At 43.5% G+C, this 24,644-nt stretch overlaps 1 protein-coding gene across 2 annotated transcripts in view; it reads right to left on the bottom strand.

The window, feature by feature from the left end:
- The window catches only part of GPM6A (glycoprotein M6A), a 411,434-nt gene that overhangs the window by 72,172 nt on the left and 314,618 nt on the right, over positions 1-24,644 (bottom strand). The window lies entirely within an intron of this gene.

Below are 24,644 nucleotides of genomic sequence, written 5' to 3'. Positions count from 1 at the left end.
GATTGTCAATCAGTGTTGCTTCCTAAGTTGACTGTTTGATTTCACAGAAGTTTGATTTACTGGGAGTTATATTCTGTTGTTTGTGTTCCCTTTATTTTTTTGAGCAGTGTATATTATATTTATACACAATGCTCAGCATACATGAGTACATTTCATTTGAAAGCTAATATAGTAATCAATATATCACTGTACACGGGAAGAATTTGCAAATTTTTGACAAGACTAAGTTCCAGAGAACATTTTTTTAACTGTCATTACAGAATATTCAGTCTTAGGGCACAGTCAGATGGCTGTGTAACATGGACGATTATCGCAGCGCAATAGTCGGACTGGCAGTCTGCTCTCCCGACCAGAGTGTGGCCGCTGCATAGAAACACAACCTGTCACGCTCGGATGAGAAGAGCCGACGGCCAGTCCGAGCTATGAGATCGTCGTCCGTGTTATACGGCCGTCTGACTGCGCTCTTAATAAAATTTGCTGATGAAAAAATTAAGACCCGCCCCACATCAAAAACTACTACATCTAATATTTTGTATGATCGGTATGATTTTTAAGGACAGCACAAAGTCTTGTAAGCATGGAATGAAACAGTTGGTGACATATTGCAACATCTATCTTTTTCCATTCTTAACCCCTTTACCCCCGAGGGTGGTTTGCACGTTAATGACCAGGCCAATTTTTACAATTCTGACCACTATAACTTTATGAGGTAATTGCTCTGGAACGCTTCAACGGATCCCCCTGATTCTGAGAATGTTTTTTCGTGACATATTGTACTTCATGATTGTGGTAAAATTTCTTCGATATCACTTGCGTTTATTTGTGAAAAAAAACGGAAATTTGGCGAAAATTTTGAAAATTTAGCAATTTTCAAAATTTGAATTTTTATGCCCTTAAATCAGAGAGATATGTCACATAAAAGAGTTAATAAATAACATTTCCCACATGTCTACTTTACATCAGCACAATTTTGGAACCAAAATTTTTTTTTGTTAGGGAGCTATAAGGGTTAAAAGTTGACCAGCGATTTCTCATTTTTCCAACAAAATTTACAAAACCATTTTTTTAGGGACCACATCACATTTGAAGTCATTTTGAGAGGCCTTTATGACAGAAAATACCCAAAAGTGACACCATTCTAAAAACTGCACCCCTTAAGGTGCTCAAAACCACATTCACAAAGTTTATTAACCCTTCAGGTGCTTCACAGGAATTTTTGGAATGTGGAAGAAAAAAAATGAACATTAACTTTTTCACAAAAATGTTACTTTAGACCCAAATTTTATTTTCGCAGGGGTAACAGGAAAAAATGGACCCCAAAATTTGTTGTGCAATTTCCCCTGGGCACGCAGATACCCCATATGTGGGGAAAAACCACTGTTTGGGCGCACGGCAGGGCTTGGAAGGAAAGGAGCGCCATTTGACTTTTTGATTGTAAAATTTGCTTGAATAATTAGCGGACGCCATGTTGCGTTTGGAGAGCCCCTGATGTGCCTAAACAGTGGAAACCCCCCACAAGTGACCCCATTTTGGAAACTAGACCCCCAAGGCACCTATCTAGATGCATAGTGAGAACTTGGAACCCCTAGGTGCTTCACAAATTGATTCGTAAAAATGAAAAAGTGGAAAAAAAAACAGTTTAACTTTTACGAATCAATTTGTGAAGCACCTGGGGGTTCCAAGTGCTCACTATGCATCTAGATAGGTGCCTTGGGTGGTCTAGTTTCCAAAATGGGGTCACTTGTGGGGGAGTTCCAATGTTTAGGCACACAGGGGCTCTCCAAACGCGACATGGTGTCCGCTAACAATTTGAGCCGATTTTCCATTCAATTTGTTAGCGGACACCATGTCGCGTTTGGAGAGCCCCTGATGTGCCTAAACAGTGGAGCTCCCCCACAAGTGACCCCATTTTGGAAACTATACCCCTCAAGGATTTTATTAAGGGGTATAGTGAACATTTTGAACTCAGAGGTACGACACAGAATTTGATAACATTAGGTTATCATATTGAATAAGTTGTCATTACTCTTGAGCGCAAGTGCTCGCTACTTGAGTTTGCATCGGGTACTCAGGTATGCACCATGTATCACGGGTGCTCAAGTGAAATGCTCGAGTCCCCGCCCGCATGTTTCACGGTTATTAGACACCCCAAAAAAACTTGCGGGGATCGCTCGTGCATGGCAGGCAATCCCCGCGAGGTTTTTCTGGCCGCGAAGCATATGGTGCGGAGACTCGAGCACCCGCGATACTCAGTGCATACCCGAGCACCCGATGCAAACTCAAGTAGCGAGCACTTGCATTCAACACTAGTTGCCATATCGTCATCTTTTTTTTTTTTTACTTTTGAAAAAAAAATCAACCCCAACCCTAACATTAGCACAACCCCAACACCAGCCCTAGCGTTTATTTTTTACGCCGTTCCTCGTGCGGTATAAGTGATTAGACGACTTTATTCTTCGGGTCCGTGCGATTACAGCGATACCAGAATCATATCGGGTTTTTATGATCGACAGCTGTCACACACTAAAAGACACATATTTTGTAAAATCTAGTTTTTGCATTGCCATATTTTGGCCGACAGAGTCATGTGACGGCTTGTTTTTTGCGGGATGAGTTGACGTTTTTATTGGTGCCATTTTCAGGCATGTGACAATTTTTTGATCGCTTTCTATTTCAGCTTTTGGGAGGCAGAATAAACAAAAACCAACAATTCAGGAATTGTGTTTTTTTACATTTTTTTATTCTGCTCCAGGTGTGGTAAAATTGATAAGGTAGCTTTATTCTTCGGGTCAGTACGTTTACAGAGGTACCACATTTATATAGTTTTTTATGTTTTGGCGCTTTTACACAATAAAAGCTATTTTATAGAAAAAATTATTTTTTTGCATCGCTTTATTCTGAGAGCTGTAACTTTTTGATTTTTCGGACGATGGAGCTGTATGGTGGCTTGTTTTTTGCGGGACGAGATGACGTTTTCAGCTATACCATTTTTATTTATATTCGTCTTTTTGATCGCGTGTTATTCCACTTTTTGTTTGGCACTATGATGATAAAGCATTGTATTTTGCTTTGTTTTTTTGTTGTTTTTTTTTTACCGTGTTCACTGAAGGGGTTAACTAGTGGAACAGTTTTATAGGCCAGGTCGTTACGGACGCGGCGATACCAAATATGTGTACTTTTATTGTTTGTTTGGTTTTTTTTCTTAATATTTATTGATGGGTACATTATATTTTTATTTTTAGTGGATTATTTTTATTTTTTTTTTAAATATTTTTACAATTTATTTATTTTATTTTTTTTTCACTTTCTGGGAGTTTTTTTACTTTTTTACTTTGTCCCACTATGGGACTTTCACTTTTTTATTCTGATCGCCTGCATGGCACAGGAATGCAGCACATCCCTGTGCCATGCAGGCAGTCAGCGCTGGACTGGGAGAAGATAGTTTGGAGATGCACTGCGCATGTCCAAACAATCTTACTGCTGTCTGGTGACCCGGATGTTGTCATGACCACATCGGGTCGTCATGGCAACACCCAGGAAGCCGCGGCAGACAGCGCTGGAGGCCGGAAGAGGAGGTGAGTATACCGATCACCTCCCCTTGCCACCGCAATGCTGCGATCGACTTCGATCACAGCATTGCGGGGATTAATGTGCTGGGAGCGGTGCGGGACCGCTCCCTGCACATAGTACCGGGTGTCGCGCCCGCACAGCCTGTGTGCGCGCGCGATCGCGATGATGTACTAATACGGGTCAGGCTCTTAAAGCCCAGGGCACTGATGCTTATTAATACGTCATGGGCTGTAAAGGGGTTAAAGAACTTCCTCTTTTGGAGCCTGGATGATGGATGGAGAGTGATGCTCAATTTGTCTCTTCACAATTTCCCATAAGTGTTCGATTGGGTTCAGATCAGGAGACATACTTGCCACTGAATCACACTAGTAGTTTTAATGTGGGGTGTGTCGATTTTTGCATCAACTACTGGAAAGTTATCTAGGCATGCTTTGCAATTTGTGCACTGGGCACTCTGTATCATTTCCGAGTGATGTAAACCTGCACTTTTCTATGTAGATGTATTCCATCATTTTGTAAACTGTCTGTGTTGATAATGAGATGACAGCTTAAAAGTCATCTGTACAGAGCAAGAAGTGTCAGTATAATGTGGCTCAGGAACCAGAGTAAAATCTGCTACATTTTAGGATTAAAAAAAAATCACTTGAAATTCCAAATATGTTTGACATAAAAAAAATTGATTTAAACAGATTGTTTTCTCTAAGGACATATTCCGATGAAATCAATACCACAGTCAATTTCCATTTATAGACCCAAAGATTTAAAACGTAAGAGTTACTGATCTTCACGAAGCAATCCATGGTGCTGCATATCCAGCATGGGCACGAGTCCAAAATAACATTCTGTTACATTCATTTCAGTCCATAGGCAAGGAGTGAATAATTTTAATAGACACAATATGTTCCTATGAACATCAAGGCTCCCTACAGATCCAAGTGGACACTAACAAATCCCATTGATATTAATAATTTCAATCATTTTTACTAGACCATTGTTGCTAAAGTGACACAGACCCTGCTGGAGCGGTTGATGAGAGCTCTGAAAATTAAAATCGTATAAGCATTATTTAATCAGTTATTTTATTGGATTTTTTATAGCCAGTTTGGAAGCCTTAAGTGTGGATAAAGGAGTATTTCAGGAATATATACATATAAATAGAGCATGCCTCAGCTATTTAAAAGCTATCTTTAAATTAATTCACCCACTGCCGCAGCCGTTTATTACCTGGGGTCTAAATCTCAACTGTAAGTATAGTATGGATTTAGAGCATATTTAGTGCTCAGTTTATTATATTGAGTCAAGAACGATGCAACGGTTATAGGGCTTTGGAAAAGGGCTATATGCTCTGGGGGTTCCATGCATTTTGCCATTTGGTTGGGAAAACTGATGAGAACTTCCTTTCTTGAAATAAACTGTATTCTTATCAAATGTGGAGTGAGACCCTTGTCTAAGTGTAGAAAGCGGTAGCTTTTTATTGTGCATTGTTAGGCTATGTGCACACGATGCAGAAATGAAGCAGAAAATTTCTGCATCATTTCTGCATCTCCCTGGCAGAAAAAACGCATGCAGATTGTGCATGCGTTTTTCCTGCAGAATACATGCGGATCCACATGCAGATTCACATGCGTTTCCGCATGCAGATTCACAAGCGCTTTCCAGGCGATGTTAGCATCACCTGGAAAGTGCTTGATAACTAGGTCACACTATATAAATCCATGCAAACAGCATGGATTTATACAGTGTGAACCGAGAGAGTGTATATACTTACCTCCGATGGCCCGCGCTGTCCTGCTCAATCTGTTCTCCCTCGCCGGCAACTTTGAATTGAAAGACCTGCCGACGTCAGCGTCACGTGACCCGTCACATGACTCTGACGTCACCGCAGGTCCTACAACTCACTGCAAGTGCCGGGAACCAAGCGGGAGCGCTGCGCGGGCCGACAGAAGGTAAGAATACATTTATTTTTTATTTTATTCTTCTTTTACAGGTTTTTTAATGGTACCTGGGTGTGGATGAGACTCTCCTCTCCTCCACACCCGGGTACCATCCGCACATTAGAACGCACCAATTACGCAAGTACAAATGCTGTCTTGCGGAATTGGCGCGTTCTAATGCAAGTCAATGGCGGCGAAATCGCCGCGTTTCCGCAAAATTAATTGACATGCTGCGGATTTTTGACCGCAGCGTTAACGCTGCGGAAAAATCCGCATCATGGGCACAGCACATGCGGATTTCCATTGGGGAACATTGCTTCCCTTCTACCATGCGTTTTTCATGCGTTTCCGCGGCGTTTACGCAACTGCAAAAACGCCGCGGAAACGCATGAAATACGCATCGTGTGAACACAGCCTTAGGCCTTAGGCTGTGTTCACACGATGCGTATTTCATGCGTTTCCGCGGCGTTTTTGCAGTTGCGTAAACGCCGCGGAAACGCATGAAAAACGCATGGTAGAAGGGAAGCAATGTTCCCCAATGGAAATCCGCATGTGCTGTGCCCATGATGCGGATTTTTCCGCAGCGTTAACGCTGCGGTCAAAAATCCGCAGCATGTCAATTAATTTTGCGGAAACGCGGCGATTTCGCCGCCATTGACTTGCATTAGAACGCGCCAATTCCGCAAGACAGCATTTGTACTTGCGTAATTGGTGCGTTCTAATGTGCGGATGGTACCCGGGTGTGGAGGAGAGGAGAGTCTCATCCACACCCAGGTACCATTAAAAAACCTGTAAAAGAAGAATAAAATAAAAAATAAATGTATTCTTACCTTCTGTCGGCCCGCGCAGCGCTCCCGCTTGGTTCCCGGCACTTGCAGTGAGTTGTAGGACCTGCGGTGACGTCAGAGTCATGTGACGGGTCACGTGACGCTGACGTCGGCAGGTCTTTCAATTCAAAGTTGCCGGCGAGGGAGAACAGATTGAGCAGGACAGCGCGGGCCATCGGAGGTAAGTATATACACTCTCTCGGTTCACACTGTATAAATCCATGCTGTTTGCATGGATTTATATAGTGTGACCTAGTTATCAAGCACTTTCCAGGTGATGCTAACATCGCCTGGAAAGCGCTTGTGAATCTGCATGCGGAAACGCATGTGAATCTGCATGTGGATCCGCATGTATTCTGCAGGAAAAACGCATGCACAATCTGCATGCGTTTTTTCTGCCAGGGAGATGCAGAAATGATGCAGAAATTTTCTGCTTCATTTCTGCATCGTGTGCACATAGCCTTATGATGATTTGTGTAAACTAGGAGTGTTCTAGGTATTGAGTCAGCAACACTGTAGTTGACTGGAGGCTGAACATGACCAGACTGACAGAGGAGAACACTGCCAACAGCGGGTTTTGTAGGTGCCCTTTTTGAAGGGGAGGATTTTACCATGCTAACAGTATTTTTTGAGCCAGAGAACCATGTAGAGGCTCCTGCCTTTTGAGTTGAAATGCCTACACAAGCAAAGACCAAGAGGAGGTCCAGTTATGACTCTCTGATCTGAAAGAGTGACAGCCATAAGTGTGATGGACTAATTTTAACTAGGAGAGAATATTCACCCTACCATATGTCCCAAGGAAGGGGAAGTTTGTCGGTCATGCAAGATAAATGCAACAGGTCAAATAATGTCAGCAAGCATTACTGGATAGGCTACGACATGAGTACCCACCACTGCTGAATGCACCTCTGCAGGTTATACTTGTTAATCATACAGCAGTCCGACTGAAACATGAATTTAAGTATGGTAGGGTAGCCATTGTGAACCAACCCGCCTGTGAGTACCTCCTAAAAGCTAATAAAAATTGTGTAACAGTCTCTGCTACTCGTTTTGGCATACAGATCCATGAAAGTAGTCTGGGACAGGATCCTACATTTTGTACATGCTTGCCTGCCATTTTTGGCAACTTATTATACAAACGTAATGGGACGTGTGTGGAATGGGGAACAAAGTTTAAGGTCCTTCTGTCCCAGGTTATAAAACCTTAAAATAAAATGGGAGGCCCAGCTGGACATCCCATTTTAGTTAATCTCTATTATGTTCATCATACCCCACAGCCATCCCTTTTTATAGCAGGATTGTTCAATGAAAGGGGTCATAGTAGGTTGGTCTTATTGGCATGATAGTGGGCACACCTAGAATGTTACTAATGGTCACACTCAGATTGGTGGTAGGACTTTTAAGGGGTTGTCTCACGAACACAAGTTCATTTTAATTAATAGATCTTTGAATAATAATAAGTTCCACAATTGGATGTGTTTAAATAAAATGTTCCTGTGCTGAGATAATCTTATAAATGTGCCCCTGCTGTGTACTGTGTAATGGTTGTGTCTGACCGTACAGGAACATGGTCTGCTCATACCACAGCTCCTGGGCAGGGGGGAAGCGTACAGAGTATACAGACATTACAGTATGGGATCACAGCTGATTCTTTTTGTGAGGTAAAACATTTCCCTGCCTGTTTTTAAAGTGTTTTACTTCAAAGAAATAATAATTTGTGATCTCTTGCTATAATGTCTGTATACTCTATCTAGATTTATCGAGATCTATTGATTAAAATCAACTTTTGTTTGTGGGAAAACCCCTTTAAGTGTCCTACAATTAAGCATGCAAATATTGGGAATACTGTAAATGTAATCTTGACGAATTAAAGAGAATTTATAAGGCAAATTATTATAATCACGGAAATCATAACATTAAAAATTCCTGCAAAATGAAACACCGTAAAAGATTTTACACTTTAAGGCTGAGTTCACACGATGCGTATTTAATGCGTTTCCGCGGCGTTTTTGCAGTTGCGGAAACGCCGCGGAAACGCATTAAAAACGCATGGTAGAAGGGCAGCAATGTTCCCCAATTGAAATCCGCATGTGCTGTGCCCATGATGCGGATTTTTCCGCAGCGTAAATGCTGCGCTCAAAAATCCGCAGCATGTCAATTTTTGCGTTAACGTGGCGTTTTTGCCGCCATTGACTTGCATTAGAACGCGCCAATTCCGCAAGACTGCATCTGTGCTTGCGTAATTGGTGCGTTCTAATGTGCGGATGGTACCCGGGTGTGGAGGAGAGGAGAGTCTCATCCACACCCAGGTACCATTAAAAAAGCTGTAAAACAAGAATAAAATAAAAAATATATATATACTTACCATCTGTCGGCCCGCGTAGCGCTCCTGCTTGGTTCCCGGCACTTGCAGTGAGTTGAAGGACCTGCGCTGACGTCAGAGTCATGTGACGGGTCACGTGACGCTGACGTCGCCAGGTCTTTCAATTCAAAGTTGCCGGCAGCCGGGAGAACGGAGTGAGCAGGACAGCGCGGGCCATCAGAAAGTAAAGTATACATTTATTTTTTATTTTTACCATTCTCTCGGGTCACACTATATAAATCCATGCTGGTTGCATGGATTTATATAGTGTGACCTAGTTGTCAAGCACTTTCCAGGTGATGCAAAAATCGCCTGGAAAGTGCTTGTCAGTCCACATGCGGAAACGCATGTGGAAACGCATGTGAATCCGCATGTATTCCGCAGGAAAAACGCATGCACAATCTGCATGCGTTTTTTCTGCCAGGGAGATGCAGAAATGATGCAGAAATTTTCTGCTTCATTTCTGCATCGTGTGCACATACCCTTAAACATGTATTTGGAAAATTAGCAAAAATTAATAACAGCTGATAGTAATTGTTGGTTGTAGTCCGGAAACTAAGGAATCTTAGGAGGTCTTCCTTGCACTGTTGTAGATTTAGAGACCTTATAATGAGTACAAATTAAATGACACCCGAGAAAAGTCATCAGATAACAGCTTCCATTACTCCGATATGAAAGTGCATTTATTATCCATCAAATATAACTGCTTCCATTACTGCAATCAACAGTTAACAACAATGCGCAGCATGCGCTCACCTAGGAAATGATTTCATATTACTAGAATCTACATTTATCCAAAACTCAATCCCAAGCCAAATGCAGCAGCTGCAGAGCTCTGTCGCTCAGGGTAGCACAAAACATTCACAGTGCCAGATGGTGTAGGGTGGGCACAAATTGATATCATCACACTTATTTCATCTTCTGTATTTTGACCAGATAATAACATGACATTATTAGTTTTACTGTATTAGTGTCTGCTAATTCATCTCAACTCTAAAGTCTGCCATTATAAATTAGCGTACCGTAATTTGCTGCTTTCCACAGAATCGGTCAACTATCTGATGTCTATGGGGTTGTACCAACTTTTATTCTCAGGAAGATAAGCCATGGCCAAAGTTGGAAAATTAACAGGGCAGGCTGTTTATCTGCTGGCTAGGAGCTCTGCAGTATAGGGACAAACTGAAGTGGCTGCGGCGCTAAATTATCAGATGCGGTGACCCTAAATATGTGTTTCTGGGCCGGAGCAGGAGCCATGAAAACTAGTTTAACCAAAAACTGCTCCTCCACCAACTCGTAAGTCACTGCTGTTATACTGGTCTTTACTAACACTAGTTTGCATCATATTTTAAAGAGGATTTGTCACTTTCTTAAAAAATGAGTTAAATAGCTTGTAAAAATTCCTGAGCTCCCATAATAAAACTTTTCCATTTTGCACTGCATCACTCTATTGCAGAGATATCTACTTACTCTGTCCGTCCCAGTTTTCCCCCATATTAAAATCTAATTCAACTTCGGGCTCATACCAACCATGCACATAATAGCCTCTGTCAGGACTGTACACATACTGGCTGGCAACCAGACCATGTATTATTATTTATCCTATTCAGTATATCAAGGCTGCATTATACAATATATGTACTTTTTACCTTTTGTGTCTCCCCCACTTCCTCATAGACTGTAAGCTCCCGAGCAGGGCCCTCACTCCTTTCGATATGAGATATGCTTATTCTGTATTGTCTGTATATGTCCCCCCTAAAAATTTGTAAAGTGCTGCGGAATATGTTGGCGCTATAAAAATAAAAACTTATTATATATTATTAGATATCTTGACTTGTTGCTTTTTTCAGTAAGTGACCGGTCCTCTTTAAGTGATTAAAATCTGATCATCCATCCTGATCTGGCACTCATCAACAGTTTTTTTTTTTTGTTTGGTTTTTTTTTGCAACCAATGGTCCATTTGTGGTAATAGTTTGTAATATATCATCCCATAGAATATGTTCATCCTCAACTCTGGAAAATAGCTTTGTTTTCAAAACTTTCCATCAGCGAGGACATGATGGGGACACATGCTCTGGTCCACAAGTCAGTGTCGGACCCTGACCCAATGTCAGGAGACACCCTGGAAGAGCTCACTTTTCTTATTAGATTCCCTTCCTCTGGTTCCTCATCCTCCCTCCAGTGTGATCTCTTGGGCTCCTGGAGGGTTTGGGCTTTTTTGAGCCTTACGTACTCCTGTCGATCTGGTATAGGGCACCTCCTTTCTTAATTTGTCCAGCTCAAGGTAGAGATTGTTGAATGTGTAGCTGGGCTTTAGCAGGAACCTCCGGCTACACCGTGGATGCTGAGCTGTGAACATCAGCTCAGCATCTGGCCCTTCCTCTGTTCTGATATTCCTTTGGGGTACACATTACCCTGGGGAGAAGATGATAGGGGCACGTACTCTCGACCACCGCTCAGTATCCGGTCCTGACCCAATGTCAGGAGGCATCCTGAATGACCTCACTTTTCTTATTAGAATCCCTTCCTCTGGTTCCTCATCCTCCCTCCAGTGTGATCTCTTGGGCTCCTGGAGGGTTTGGGCTTTTTTGAGCCTTACGTACTCCTGTCGATCTGGTATAGGGCACCTCCTTTCTTAATTTGTCCAGCTCAAGGTAGAGATTGTTGAATGTGTAGCTGGGCTTTAGCAGGAGCCTCCAGCTATGCCATTGATGCTGAACTGTGTACATCAGCTCAGAATCCAGCCCCCCTCCTACACCTGTGATATTCCCTGGGGTACACATTCCTCCGGGGAGCAGATGATAGGGGCACGTACTCTCGACCACCACTCAGTGTCCGGGCCTGACCCAATGTCAGGAAGCATCCTGGAAGATCTCACTTTTCTTATTAGAATCCCTTCCTCTGGTTCCTCATCCTCCAGTGTGATCTCTTGGGCTCCTGGAGGGTTTGGGCTTTTTTGAGCCTTGCATACTCCTGTCAATCTGGTATAGGGCACCTCCTTTCTTAATTTTTCCAGCTCAGAATAGAGGTTGCTGAATGTGTAGCTGGGCTTTAGCAGGAGCCTCCAGCTATGCCATGGATGCTGAACTGTGTACATCAGCTCAGAATCCAGCCCCCCTCCTACACCTGTGATATTCCCTGGGGGCCCTGTTTCAGACAGTTTCAGATTTCTTTTCACATCTCCCGACTCTCTGCTCTGCGTCATCCTCCGCAAAGCCTAGCTCATCGCCCCGCTTAAAGTCGTGCTTGTCCCTCTCACAGCCTCGCTCAGGACCACGCTAGTCATCCAGCTGTAAGTCCTGCTCATTTTCCGCTCTCTACTGCATCATCCACTAACTGCCTACGAGTAACTCACTGGCGTCCCAACATAGATTTTAAAACGCTTGTATTAAAAAAAAAAAAAAAATTGAAAGTGTTTGGTTGCATTTTTTATTTTTTAAAACACTTTTTTCCCTTTGGCTTCTGTATTGTAATTGCCTGAAAATTTTAAGTAATAAATGTCATACCCAGAGCAGGCACTTTAGAGGGAAAAAAGCCCCCAAAATATCAGGGACAAAATTGCAATGTACGTAGATGACGCGCCCCTGGGCCTGCTGTGTCGCGCAGCGTCTCACGCACGGGGGCTTACCCGGAACCGGATCAGATGAGGGTTGTAGTCTCCGAGTGGCGGGGACCCGGTCCGTGCCCAGGGAGTCAAACTCAGTGTGTGGCAGTCTTGATAGGTGTTATTTGAGTGTCGACTACGCCACCCGTTGATTTGCAGCTATGGAGCTGCCGCTGCAGGGCAGGCCGCTGAGGCCGGTGTAGAATTGTGCAGCGTGATAGTATAACCCCCAACGGGAGGGGTATGGCCTCAGGGCAGCCGACGTGGAAGATGGGGGTAGCAGGAACCACTCAGAGACGGTGCGGTGTAATTCAGGGTCTTTACTGGTAACAACGATAGACCCTCCCGGAGTACTTGCTAGCGAACGGGGCCTGGTCAGTCCTTGAGCAGATGGGATCTCCCCTGGCCAGGCGGAGTTGTAGGCCTCCCAAACTGACTGTACTCTTCTGGCTACCTTGCTAGAAGCGGATATAAGTAGCCCACGTCCCTGAGTGTGCCGTGTGGTGCTCACCCGTATGGCCGGTGACTCGGGGCCTTCTAATGGCTTCCGCTCCACGATGGCGGTGCTGGTCCCACGCGTGTGACCTTGCCTTCGGGTTTCTGGGCCTGAGGACCTGAAATCCCCTGCCGGTCGGCTTCTGCTGCTGGGTAAGAGTTAGTCCCCACAGCCTCGGACGCCGGGTCCGGTAAGAAAGCTTCTCAGTCAGGGCGAGCTCTGCAGCTGCCAGCCCCTGACTCGTAGTAGTATTGCTCCCACTGAGCTTCTGCTGTTTCTTCCTATGACTGTTTCTTGTCTCTACTCTCCTTGACTCCTAACCCTGCCTCAGCCCCGGGTTTATATAGGGGAAGTTCTTCCCCTCCCAAGACTGGGCAGGAGGTGTGGCATGCACAGGATCCCTGACCAAAGGACCTCCCACCTGCTCTCAGACATAACATTACATTACTGTGGGAAACCAGACCCCTGGGGTGCCACATAGACATATCAAACTTAAAAAAAAAAGTGCTATAAACTTTAATATCTGACTAGTGTTCACATAAAAAATCCTGCTAAAAACTGCAACAAAAACAGTGAAAAACAGTAAAGCTCTGTGTGAAGGCAAGTAACAAATGTACAACGCAACTGAAATTCATGGGTCTTTACATGCATTTAAAACCACTGGAAAATAGTGTGTAGGGGCTTTTGCTTTCTCAGTCTTGCAATGGTTGGTATTGGTGATCTGTCTTGTGTGCAGCTCACAGCCATGGAAACACTATTGATAAAGCAACAATGCTGATCCTTGCAGTGTACTACTGGGCACGGCCAGCAGTGGGCAGGTTAATTAGTCGCATTCTTCATCACTGGCTATTTTATTATGTGTGCTTGTGTGCCCTCCTGCTATTTGGCTGTGCGGACTTTTCTCCTAGACATTTCCATAACACAATAATGACATTTACACTTCATTGGGGCAGCAGCAAGTGGGGGCCCAGCACTAAGTCCATGATCTATGGGCATCACATTGTATTATGAATGTTCGGAGATGTGATGTTCTTCAGCAGTTAGCAGTGGGTGTAACTGAGCTTTTAGGCTATGTGCCCACACTGTTTAAATGCTCAGGATTTTTTCCTGAGCGTTTCTGCATCTCCCTGGCAGAAAAAACGCATGCGAATTGTACATGCGTTTTCCTGCCAGGGACATGCGGATGTGAAGCGTTCTTCACATGCATTTCCGCATGCGGGTTGTCAAGCGCTTTCCAAGCGATTTTAGCATCACTTGGAAAGTGCTGGACAACTTGGTCACACTATATAAATCCATGCAACCGGCATGGATATATATAGTGTGACCGAAAGAATGGTAAAAAATAAGAAAAAAATCTATACTTGCCTTCCAATGGCCCTCGCAGTCTTGCTTCGCTCCGTCCTGGCTGCCGGCAGATCGCGGTAGACTGAAGGACCTGCCGACGTCAGCATCGCGTGACCCGTCACATGACTATGACATCAGCGCAGGTCCTCCAGTCCATCGCGATCTGCCGGCAAGGGAGGACGAGCGCACCGCGGGCCGTCAGAAGGTAAGTATAACATTTATTTTTTATTTTATTCTTTTTTTTTTATTTTTACAGTTTCTATGGTACCCGGGTCCGGAGGAGAGTCTCCTCTTCTCTAGGCCTGGGTACCATCCGCACATTGAACGCATGTATTCCACATGTGCTTGTGGCACCCCAGGGGTCTGGTTGCCACAGTGATATAAATATCACGTCTGAGAGCAAGTGGGAGGTTCCCTGGTCAGGAGCCCTTGAACATGCAACACCACCTGTCCCAGACCAGATAGGGGAGGAACCTGCCCTGTATTAACTGGATCTGGGGCGGGGTTAGTTGAGTTAGAGCCTGGAGTAAAGTTCCAGACACAGGGAGAGCAACAGCTAGGAGCTCTGTAGGAGCAGGAGCTGAGTGCCAGGGACTGGAAGCAGATATTGCTCGTCCTGGCTGAAGACACTACGACCGGACACAGGAGTTCGAGGCTGTGAGGACTTGTATATCCAGCAGCAGAAACCAGCCGGCAGGGGATTTCAGGTCCTCTGGCCATAGGAAGCCCGGAGGCTCAGTCACACACAAGGGACCGGTACCGCCATCGAGGAGCGGAAGCTACCAGAGGGTCCAAGTCACCAGCCATATGGGTGAGCACCACATGGTATACTCAGGGACGTGGGCTACTTCCACTCGTTTACAGCAAGGTAGCCAGGAAGAGTGCAGACAGACGGGGAGGCCTACAACTCCACCTGGCCAGGGGAACTCCTGTTTGTTCATAGACTGACCAGGCCCCTTATGCTAGCCAGTACTCCCGGGAGAGTCTGCCTTATCATCATCAGTAAAGACCCTGAACTGCACTGCAAAGACTGAGTCATTCCTGCTTCGCCCGTGCACCACCACCCCCACCATCCACACTCACTGCTCTGAGGCTATACTGCTTCCGTGGGGAGTTGTCCCATCCTCTGCTGCGCACACCACACCAGCCTCAGCGGTCTGCCTCGCAGCGGCGGTACACCCTGACCGCAATCCACGGGTGGCGTAGTCGGACATTAAATCATAAAAACCCTATAAAAGACGGCCACTGGTCTGACCACCCTGAGCCACGGACCGGGTCACCGCCACGGAGACTACAACCCCCAGAGACCTGGCTCCGGGTAACCCACACACGTGCACACACGGCCCAGGGGGCGCATCATGCTTATCTAGTGAAGCGAAATACATGCGTTCTAATGCAAGTCAATGGCGGCGAAAACAAAGCAATTCCGCAAAATAATTGGTAGTGCTGCGTTTTTTTCCGTAATGATAATCCGCAGCGGAAATTTCCGCAGCATGTGCACAGCACATGCGGATTATCATTGGGGGACATGGCAGGCCTTCTTCCATGGATTTTTTAAGCGTTTCTGCAGCGTTTTGCCGCTGCGGAAACGCTTAAAAAACGCATCGTGAGCACACAGCCTAAGTGTTGTGTTACCATGGTAACAGATAATTGCTGTATCCCCAGGTTCTTGTTTCCTTCCACAGTACACAGGAATAAGCATCCATCAGAAATCTTAATCCTAGACCATTGGTATTAAATAAGCTAAGTTGCCAAATGTTCCCAAATTCCTGGACAGTCTATAAAAATGGAAAACTTACGCCGTTTTCCCACAAAGCATCATTCCTGCCCTTTTCTTGGCAGAAAATCAGCTGTTCAAGTAAGGAGGATGTGATTTTTATGAAATTTCATGTCCATGTAGGATTAAAGGGGATCTGTCAGCAGGTTTTTAGGGGTTAAAATATTGAATTCAGCAATGTGTCACTTATCAGGCTGTGTTTTCTTACATTGAAGGTTTTATCACCAGGACATTATCACTGCTGTGACTAGGTCTCGCGCAACTGCTAGTACGACTAGCCCCCTCCTCTGATGAGCAACTGATTAGACAATGTACATAGAGAGCTGTGGTGTGGACGGGGTTAGCTCACTCAGCTCTGCTACATGCTGCATCTAAAAACTCTGGCTGTCATAACTGCTGCACCCAGTAAACTAAGTGATACGTCACTGGAATCGGAGTCTCTTTTCCTAGCTTATGCTCTGAGATGGGGGAGCAAAAACCTAGTGACAGATTCCCTTTAAAGACTCTGTTGAACTGTTTGATTTGGGGTAGGTTTTTTTCCTTTAGGCTTCTGTGTGGTATCAAAAAGTGCATGTAAAAGCACAGTTGCATTTTAAAGTGCAAAAACCCAGTGTTTGTGACATGCAGAAGTAGTGCTGTTGCAGAGTGTGACATGCAGAAGTAGTGCTGTTGCAGAGTGTGACATGCAGAAGTAGTGCTGTTGCTTTAAAAGCATTCAGCAACAATTAGAAGTAACACAAGCGCAGGAGACAGGAAGTGTTGTGCTCCAGAAGCATCCAGCAACTAGAGGGGTTAATACAGTCACAGGAGACAGGGAGTATTTAGCAGATCCCCAATGGGATTGTTGGGAAGTGGTTTACAGTCTGGCTGGAGCTGAAAAAGGTGGTGTGTGTGTTCTGCTTCTGACAGAAGTGCCCCTGCAAGTGATAAGGATTCAAGTCAGGAGTGAAGCTAAGCACAGGTCAGGTAGAGTTCCTGAACTAGCAGTGCAGAGTATTGTCAGGCAGAAAGATAAGGACTGGAAGAAATGGTGTCACCAGGGATCATCTCCCTCAGCAAACCCTCCCCCCTCCTTCATCTCACTGTGCTATAAAGAATACAGTGTTCATTAATGTGCCCTTTGCATTAGAACTGTGCTGACCTGTACTACTTGGTAGACTGTCAACTGCTGTGTTGCTAAGGAAACTGTACTGTTTGTCACTGGAGCCTGTTGCTCATAAGACTTAACTTGCACTGCGGTCAATACCCCTGTGTGTCTGAGAGAAGCTGCAGCACATGGTCTATGGTCGCCCTGAGTAACAGTTCCCCCAGGATTCCAAAGAATTCATGTAACCTGTCTCGCCCCTATCTGAACCTAGCGACGTGCGTGTAACATTTACCAAATACTAACAAATGCATTAACAAAAATGCTGCTTCAAAAAATGTGCACCTAAAAAGCATGTAAAAACTCCACAAAAATGCAAAAATCAGAACCGATAGCCATCGCCAATTGTAGTGTGGAAAAAATGAAGTGGGGGGGGGGGGGAAGCATTTTAAGCAAACTGAGAACATGGCCTAAAGCCTCAATTAAATGTCTATATGAAGAGAATTTTTTTGCATTGGATCAGATTTTCATCAGTGTTTGGTTAGTGTGGCACTTATTTTCTCCTGTACAAGGAAAAAAAAATTGCAAAGCTTCTCCTATTCTTCACAATGTTACAAATTGACAACACTTGGATTTTACCTTTCAATGACCCATAGACTTGTATGGGTAACACAGTGATGACACTTTGAGCACCAGTAATGTGATAGATGTTAAGCTTCCCCTACACTTTAGATAGTTGTCTTTTCTTGTAACTGTCTAGCTTAACTCTTCCACACACATCTGTGTTCTCTATGAGAAAGTAGCTGCCAGACTCCTATGGCGGCAACTTATCTGTCAGACAACAAAATGCAGTCCAAAACTGGACCATCTTAACCTCCCCTGAGATTATCTGTCGGGGGGAGAGTCGAGGTTCGTCATATGCATTAGACTGTTAGCCAAACCCATTGATATTGGTGGGTTCAGTCGATGCTAATCTAACGTGTATTGGAGCCTTTACCTGCAGTCCTATGTAACCCCACATATAACACTAAGTCTCTGAGCACAAGTAAAGATGCAGATGTTACCTGCAGTCCTATCCAACACCATATCATCCTGTGTAATGGGGTCAGGCTCAAAAGACACTCTGAGAATACAGACTTACACACAGTCTATGGCTGCTGTCTGATGGGTGCGCCATGTGGGCAGGAATGGAGAGACAGAAAACCAGATCGGGGGCAGAGCTTCTCCCCTATAGGATGGACCAGCAGTGATTTTAACAACCAGTTTGGCCAAACTGGAGATACTGAGTTGGCTGAGGTTTCACTGTGAGGTATAGAGGCTGATAACTTTAGGAGGCCCTCTGGCTAAGAAGTCTAGTGGACATATTGAATGAGACCTTTGAAAACTCAGTGAGTATCATTCTTGATGGTCACTGTTTTTGTCGCCTATAGGGTGCACTGCGAGCTCTATTTGGGGTGTACTATGGCTAGCTAATTTTGAGAGCAGGTTGTCCAATGCTGATCGTTTTAACTAGGCCAGGATAAGGGTCAATAGAGAGACGTAAAATCTTATAGCACCACGCCAGCATTTTTCTTTTTTTCACCGCTGGAGTGGCACGTTAAATGTAGGCCCCTCCCTCGGTCATATACTCACCCGCTGGCGTCTTCCCAATTTTTCTACACCGTGCCGGTCCTGCGACGCCATCTTGTGACAGTAACTTCTGACTGGCTGGAAGTCAGAAGCTACGTCCCAAGCTCTCAATGCAAGTCTGAGACAGAATGAGGCCGGAACTAGGCTCTCATAGACTTGTATTGTAAAGTGACTTCCGGCGCGCTCAATGACACACTGGAGCTGCGGGCAGGTCACTTTTCGCCATATGAAAATGCTGGAAGGAGCGTATCAGACAGGGGGCAGAACCACTCCAGTGGTGAAATAAAAAAAAATGCTGGAGTGGTGCTTTAAAGGACCAATCCAGCGTGAGTGTGTGTTGTGTGTTTTTTTTTTTTTGTTTGTTTGTTTTTTTTATTTCACGGCTTTGAGTGGTGATACTAATCCAAGTCCCCTTAACAGTTGTCAGCTTCATCTGTTATCGGCGCTGCTCCGGTCGAACTCCAGCAGTTTGTGACCTACCGATTTGCTCCAGGGTTTGATGGGTGACCCGAAAGTCACAACTCAATGTAAGTCTGAGAGCCAGAACAAAGCCCTCATAGAAGTAACGGTCACAAGCTCTTAAAGTAAGTCTGACTTCCGGTCTGTCAGAAGTCATGGTCACAAGATGGCGGCGCGGGATCGTAATGGCACCAGGAAGAGCTGAAGACAGTGGCTGGTAAATATAATACTAAGGGCAGGGAAGTTGTTAGTGGCATCAATCCAGCTCTGAAATGAAAAAATATAATGGCGTGGTACTTTAAAGACAAATTTTCTAAATTACTGTATGTTCTGTGCTTGGTTTTATAAAAGCGAAAAGCGGGAGAGAGATGATGGCTATTTTTTAGTAGAATAAAAACTTAAAATATGCTTTTTTTTTTTTTTTACCAAGTATAAGGTGACGTTCACATGGCAAAGTGTTTTGCTAGACCAACCATAATGGACTTTTTTGGTAAACCAACGCAGAAATCTAAAATGCTAAAAGTGCACAAGTTGTAAATGGTTCTAATGGAGAACTGAAATTGACATGTGAAAGCCTTTATTAAAGAGGCAGTGAACACTGGACGTTTTTACACAATGTGCCGCCTTTGGCTTAAGACTTTATATGTAAAGAGTTTTCAAAAAGTTCCTTGAGGTGGTTATCCGATCAATACAAATGTGTCGTTCAATACGTAAACATACATACAATATAAACACAGATTCACTTCTACAATCCCTCGGCGGAAATGAGCGAGGGGGGATATATTACTGTAATCTGATTGATGTAATGTGCACTATTGATTCTCGGTCTTGAGAATAATGAATATTATCAATAAAAACAAGCACAACCATTATTACCAGGAAATATTTGCTTTTCTACCTATTCAACTTATCTGATTGCACCATGTAACAAGTATATGAGGATCTTGTTTTATTGGGGGGGTTAAGCCACTTTCTTTTCTTGCAGAAATGAGGGGTAAATATTTGTCTACCATTTCTGTAAAAAAAGAAACATAGCCAAATCCGATAAAATTGGCAAATGCATCATAAATCTGATTTGACAATTTATCATATGTTTCAGTTACAATGTTGCATGTTGATACATTTCTTAATAGACCTTTTACAGCAGTTAGAGATCTACATTTGTTATGTAAGTGATATCCCCATGGTTGTCAGAATCCATCACTAGAGGGGGCTAAAGAACTTAATACATTCTGTATGAACAGTATGCTCCTAGCTCCCTCCAGTGGTGGCTAGATGCAGCTAGAATAATACATTTTTAAGCCCTTTTAGATTTAAAAAAAAAAAGCATGGAGAGTTCAGGCATTTTTCTATGTTTTCAGCCATTAACCTGCTATTGCTACAACAGAGTATAAGGAAGATTCACCCCAATGGACTTTTCTGTGCTTTTATTTTTATTATGGGAAATCACAGGCTCACATTGGTTATAATTGGGCTCATTTACACTGACTCTTAAATGTTAATGTGGAACAAAGCCCTACAATGTTATCAATATTCATTACAGCTGCAAAACAGGTATGCTGCACTCTGAAATGCTGCAGAGTTTCACAGAAAGCGTACTTTGAAAGCTAGCCTTGGATGACTAATGACTAGTCCGGGGCAGCCACCCAGGCAACTTTACCCTACCTCGCCTCAGATGACTGACCGGTCTCACAAAGGGGGTAGACAGGTCAGTCACAGAGATTGGGGCGGGGTGGGGGTCCCTGGGATCCTGCCTCTGACCAGTCATCCAAGTCCAAGATGCACAGTGCTCAACCTGTTTTTCAAAGTATTTTTTGTCTGAAACACAGCCAATGAAAGACCTATCTGACTGCAAACAATGCACAGCCAATGTCAGATTAATGCTGCCCGAAGCACAAGCCCAAATCTGATGACCGGTTCCTTGTAAGCATTACTCATATGTGACATTTGCGTTTTTTTAACAGATAATTTCAACGTCTTTTTTTGTTAAACTTTCAGTAAAATGTATTACTGTAAGTATAATAAAAATGCAAAAGAAATCCATCAAAATAATAGCGAGTGGGTTCCCTGATATAAGAGTACTGTATTACTACAAAAACTTACAAGGGTAATCTTTGGAATTTACAGATATCAATCACGTCCCATACTCTTAAACTTTTTTAATACACAACATTAAAAAATGCATTCTGCCCCCTTTCACACACCCCCCCGCGAAAAAAATCAAAAACATTATCCTGTCATTGGATATACTTTGATTTGATAGCAAATGAGCCCTTTGTTTTCCCTGATGGCAGCCTGTTGTAACGCGTGTAGTGTTTGAGGGGACTAAAGCTCTTATAGACTAATGGTAACAACTGAACAGCAAGTTTAGAAATTTTGGATAAAATATGAATATTAAAATCAAAGCCACAGTAAGAGGAATTAGAATTTCCCCCAAAAAATCAAATATTAACACTTGAATTTTTGGGGGGAATTCCAATTCCTCTTACTGTGGCTTTGATTTTAATTTTAGTGTAGAAATTTGCAAGTATGAGGACCCTTGACGCCGATTGCGAGCTTTCGTATTTTGGCCAAAATGGCGACCAATACCTCATATACTGTATATATTAAAATTTTTTTTGCTTCTATATTTAGGGTGCAGCCAGGCCCATAAATGTTAGTCTTGTAAACTGAGGTGTCTTTCCTCATGGGGTGCACTTAGATAGTGCTGGGCTGCCCACCTATTCTAATAGTATGGGTGTCACTGTAAGCCAGATGCTGTGCACCACCTGTGTGTGAACAGCGCCCTATGCAAGCGTTTATGTGCAATCCTAATATAAAGCAATCGCCCTCTCCATGAACTGGTAGGTTGTGAGTTGTTGTCTCATCAGTATTTTGTAACTGTTTTGCCGTCATCTTTATTATATGTGTTTGCTGCATTAGTTCTGAGACCTGGGCAGGTAAACATTTCTGCCCTTTTCTTCTGTGTTAATAATAAAATATTAATACTTCATGTATCTTTTCATCTTTGCCAGATGTACCCAGGTGCTGTAGTATGTCCTTGTGGGATGCGCTAACATAGTGATGGGCAGCCCATCTGATTGAATTAGTATGGGTGTCAGTAATGGGCTGTAAGCTGGCTTGGTACACTACCCTGAATGAGGTAGATGAGGTGTCATACGTAATCCGCACAGTGCGGCAAATCTTGCGCCTGTGCAATTGAGGGCAGTGCAGAGACCTGTAATGAGCATGTGCTGGTAGTAGCAGAGCAAAGAGGCCTGTGCTTCAAATGTATAGGCACAAGATTTACATCGTTTAAGGCAAGAGGATGCAACTGCAGTGATAAACGAGTCGCCGGCAAAGACAAGCAACGCTGATTGAATCAATCCAAACCAATTACCATATAGTGGTGAAGAATTAAGTCTTTTCTTAATATGCCGGGAGAGTTGGGGGCTTATTTATTGATTGCTGGACTGTAGTACAAGATGAGTAAAATCTGCTGGCTTTAGTTTATATTGGGAAAACCTGCTGACAGATTCCCTTTAAGTGGTCACGTCCTCTACTGGTAAATCAGACTAAGGCTATGTGCCTACGATGCAGAAAAGCTCAGGATTTTTCCTGAGCGTTTCTGCATCTCCCTGGCAGAAAAAACGCATGCAGATTGTACATGCGGATTGTACATGCGTTTTTCCTGCCAGGGACATGCAGAAGTGAAGCGTTCTTCTCATGCATTTCCGCATGCGGGTCTCCTTATCTGATGCGTCCGGTCTCCCCGGTGTCTCGCGGTTGTGTAAAAGGACCTGCCATGACATCATTTAGTCATGTGACTACACACCATAGCAAAAACAGCACAAAGATGCACATGAGATGCACATGAATCAATCAAACAGCCGGCATACGATATCAATCGCAGAAAGGCCTAGGAATCCCAAAACCCCAAGGAAAACAACAACATACAACATAAAAAGGGGACAATAAAAGTAGGATAAAAATAAAATAAAACCAGCAAAAAGAACTTTCTCTCAACTACGCTTGAACCCGGAAGTTCCGGGGCACGATGTACGGTACGGAGACAACGCTCCTCTGCGGTAGTGAAACAGCACACAGGTACTCATGGCAACGGTAATCACAGGTTAGATAGTGGTTGATTATTACGACGCAGGTGCATATGATAACTAATTGGAACGGCATTGGCCAGGTATCCCTATATATATCTACCCATTCCAGCATCCCATCACCCCTGGATGAAGCATTTCTTGTGCGAAACGCGCGTCTGGTGCGTGGTGGGTGCCTGGACCTCTGACCTGAGCTCATTGGTAACTATGGTTATATCTCAGTCTTTTTTATAGTCCCTTTGGGCATCGATATTTATATGTGACTGTACTGGGATATTGGACCAACAGAGGCTATCTGCTTATTACTAATGCATATATTTATGGATTGTTATTATTCTCTGTGATAAGTATGTATATTTCTTCTCTGTTGCTCGAGATATTGAATACCGTGTTTTGTATTGATTATTAATTATATGCTTATGTTAGCTATCTGAATGACATAGTTGTCAGCTTACAAACATTATGGGTCCAGGCACCCCACCACTTTTTTCATCTGTGGTGTGTCTTGCTTTTATTATTACTGTATGTATTTTTGAATATGTATTTCATTAAAGTTTTGGCAATTTTTCAACTTTGGGTCTTTTAGTTGTTTTTTGCCTTTGTTAATTTTGGTGTATTCTAGGTCGGTTTGGCCCATTAGATTTATTGCTGTTTATTATCAGTTCTCGATTTATCAAACAGGCTGTCAATCACATGATGCACAAGCAAATCATTTGTTCTTTAGGTGAAATGATTTTTTTTTTAGCTTTCTTAAATGTCATCATTCTTGGCAGCAGATCGTCCTGTGTAAACATGTACTGCTGAGAATCCAGTTTTAACTGATCTTAATAATTATATATAGTGTGTGTGTGTGTGTGTGTGTGTGTGTGTGTGTGTGTGTGTGTGTGTGTGTGTGTGTGTATATATATATACAGTGCTGGCCAAAAGTATTGGCACCCCTGCAATTCTGTCAGATAATACTCAGTTTCTTCCTGAAAATGATTGCAATCACAAATTCTTTGGTATTATTCTCTTCATTTAATTTGTCTTCAATGAAAAAACACAAAAAGAATTGTCCTAAAGCCAAATTGGATATAATTCCACACCAAACCTAAAAAAGGGGGTGGACAAAAGTATGGCACTGTTTGAAAAATCATGTGATGCTTCTCTAATTCGTGTGATTAATAGCACCTGTAACTTACCTGTGGCACCTAACAGGTGTTGGCAATAACTAAATCACACTTGCAGCCAGTTAACATGGATTAAAGTTGACTCAACCTCTGTCCTGTGTCCTTGTGTGTACCACATTGAGCATGGAGAAAAGAAAGAAGACCAAAGAACTGTCTGAGAACTTGAGAAACCAAATTGTGAGGAAGCATGAGCAATCTCAAGGCTACAAGTCCATCTCCAAAGACCTGAATGTTCCTGTGTCTTCCGTGCGCAGAGTCATCAAGAAGTTTAAAGCCCATGGCACTGTGGCTAACCTCC

Source organism: Phyllobates terribilis, unplaced genomic scaffold (genome assembly GCF_046119375.1).
Source record: "Phyllobates terribilis strain yellow unplaced genomic scaffold, ASM4611937v1 Scaffold_1__5_contigs__length_1240528914, whole genome shotgun sequence".
NCBI lineage: Eukaryota > Metazoa > Chordata > Amphibia > Anura > Dendrobatidae > Phyllobates > Phyllobates terribilis.
Note: the sequence above shows the minus strand (reverse complement) of the source record. Positions and strands in the feature narration are given on the sequence as shown.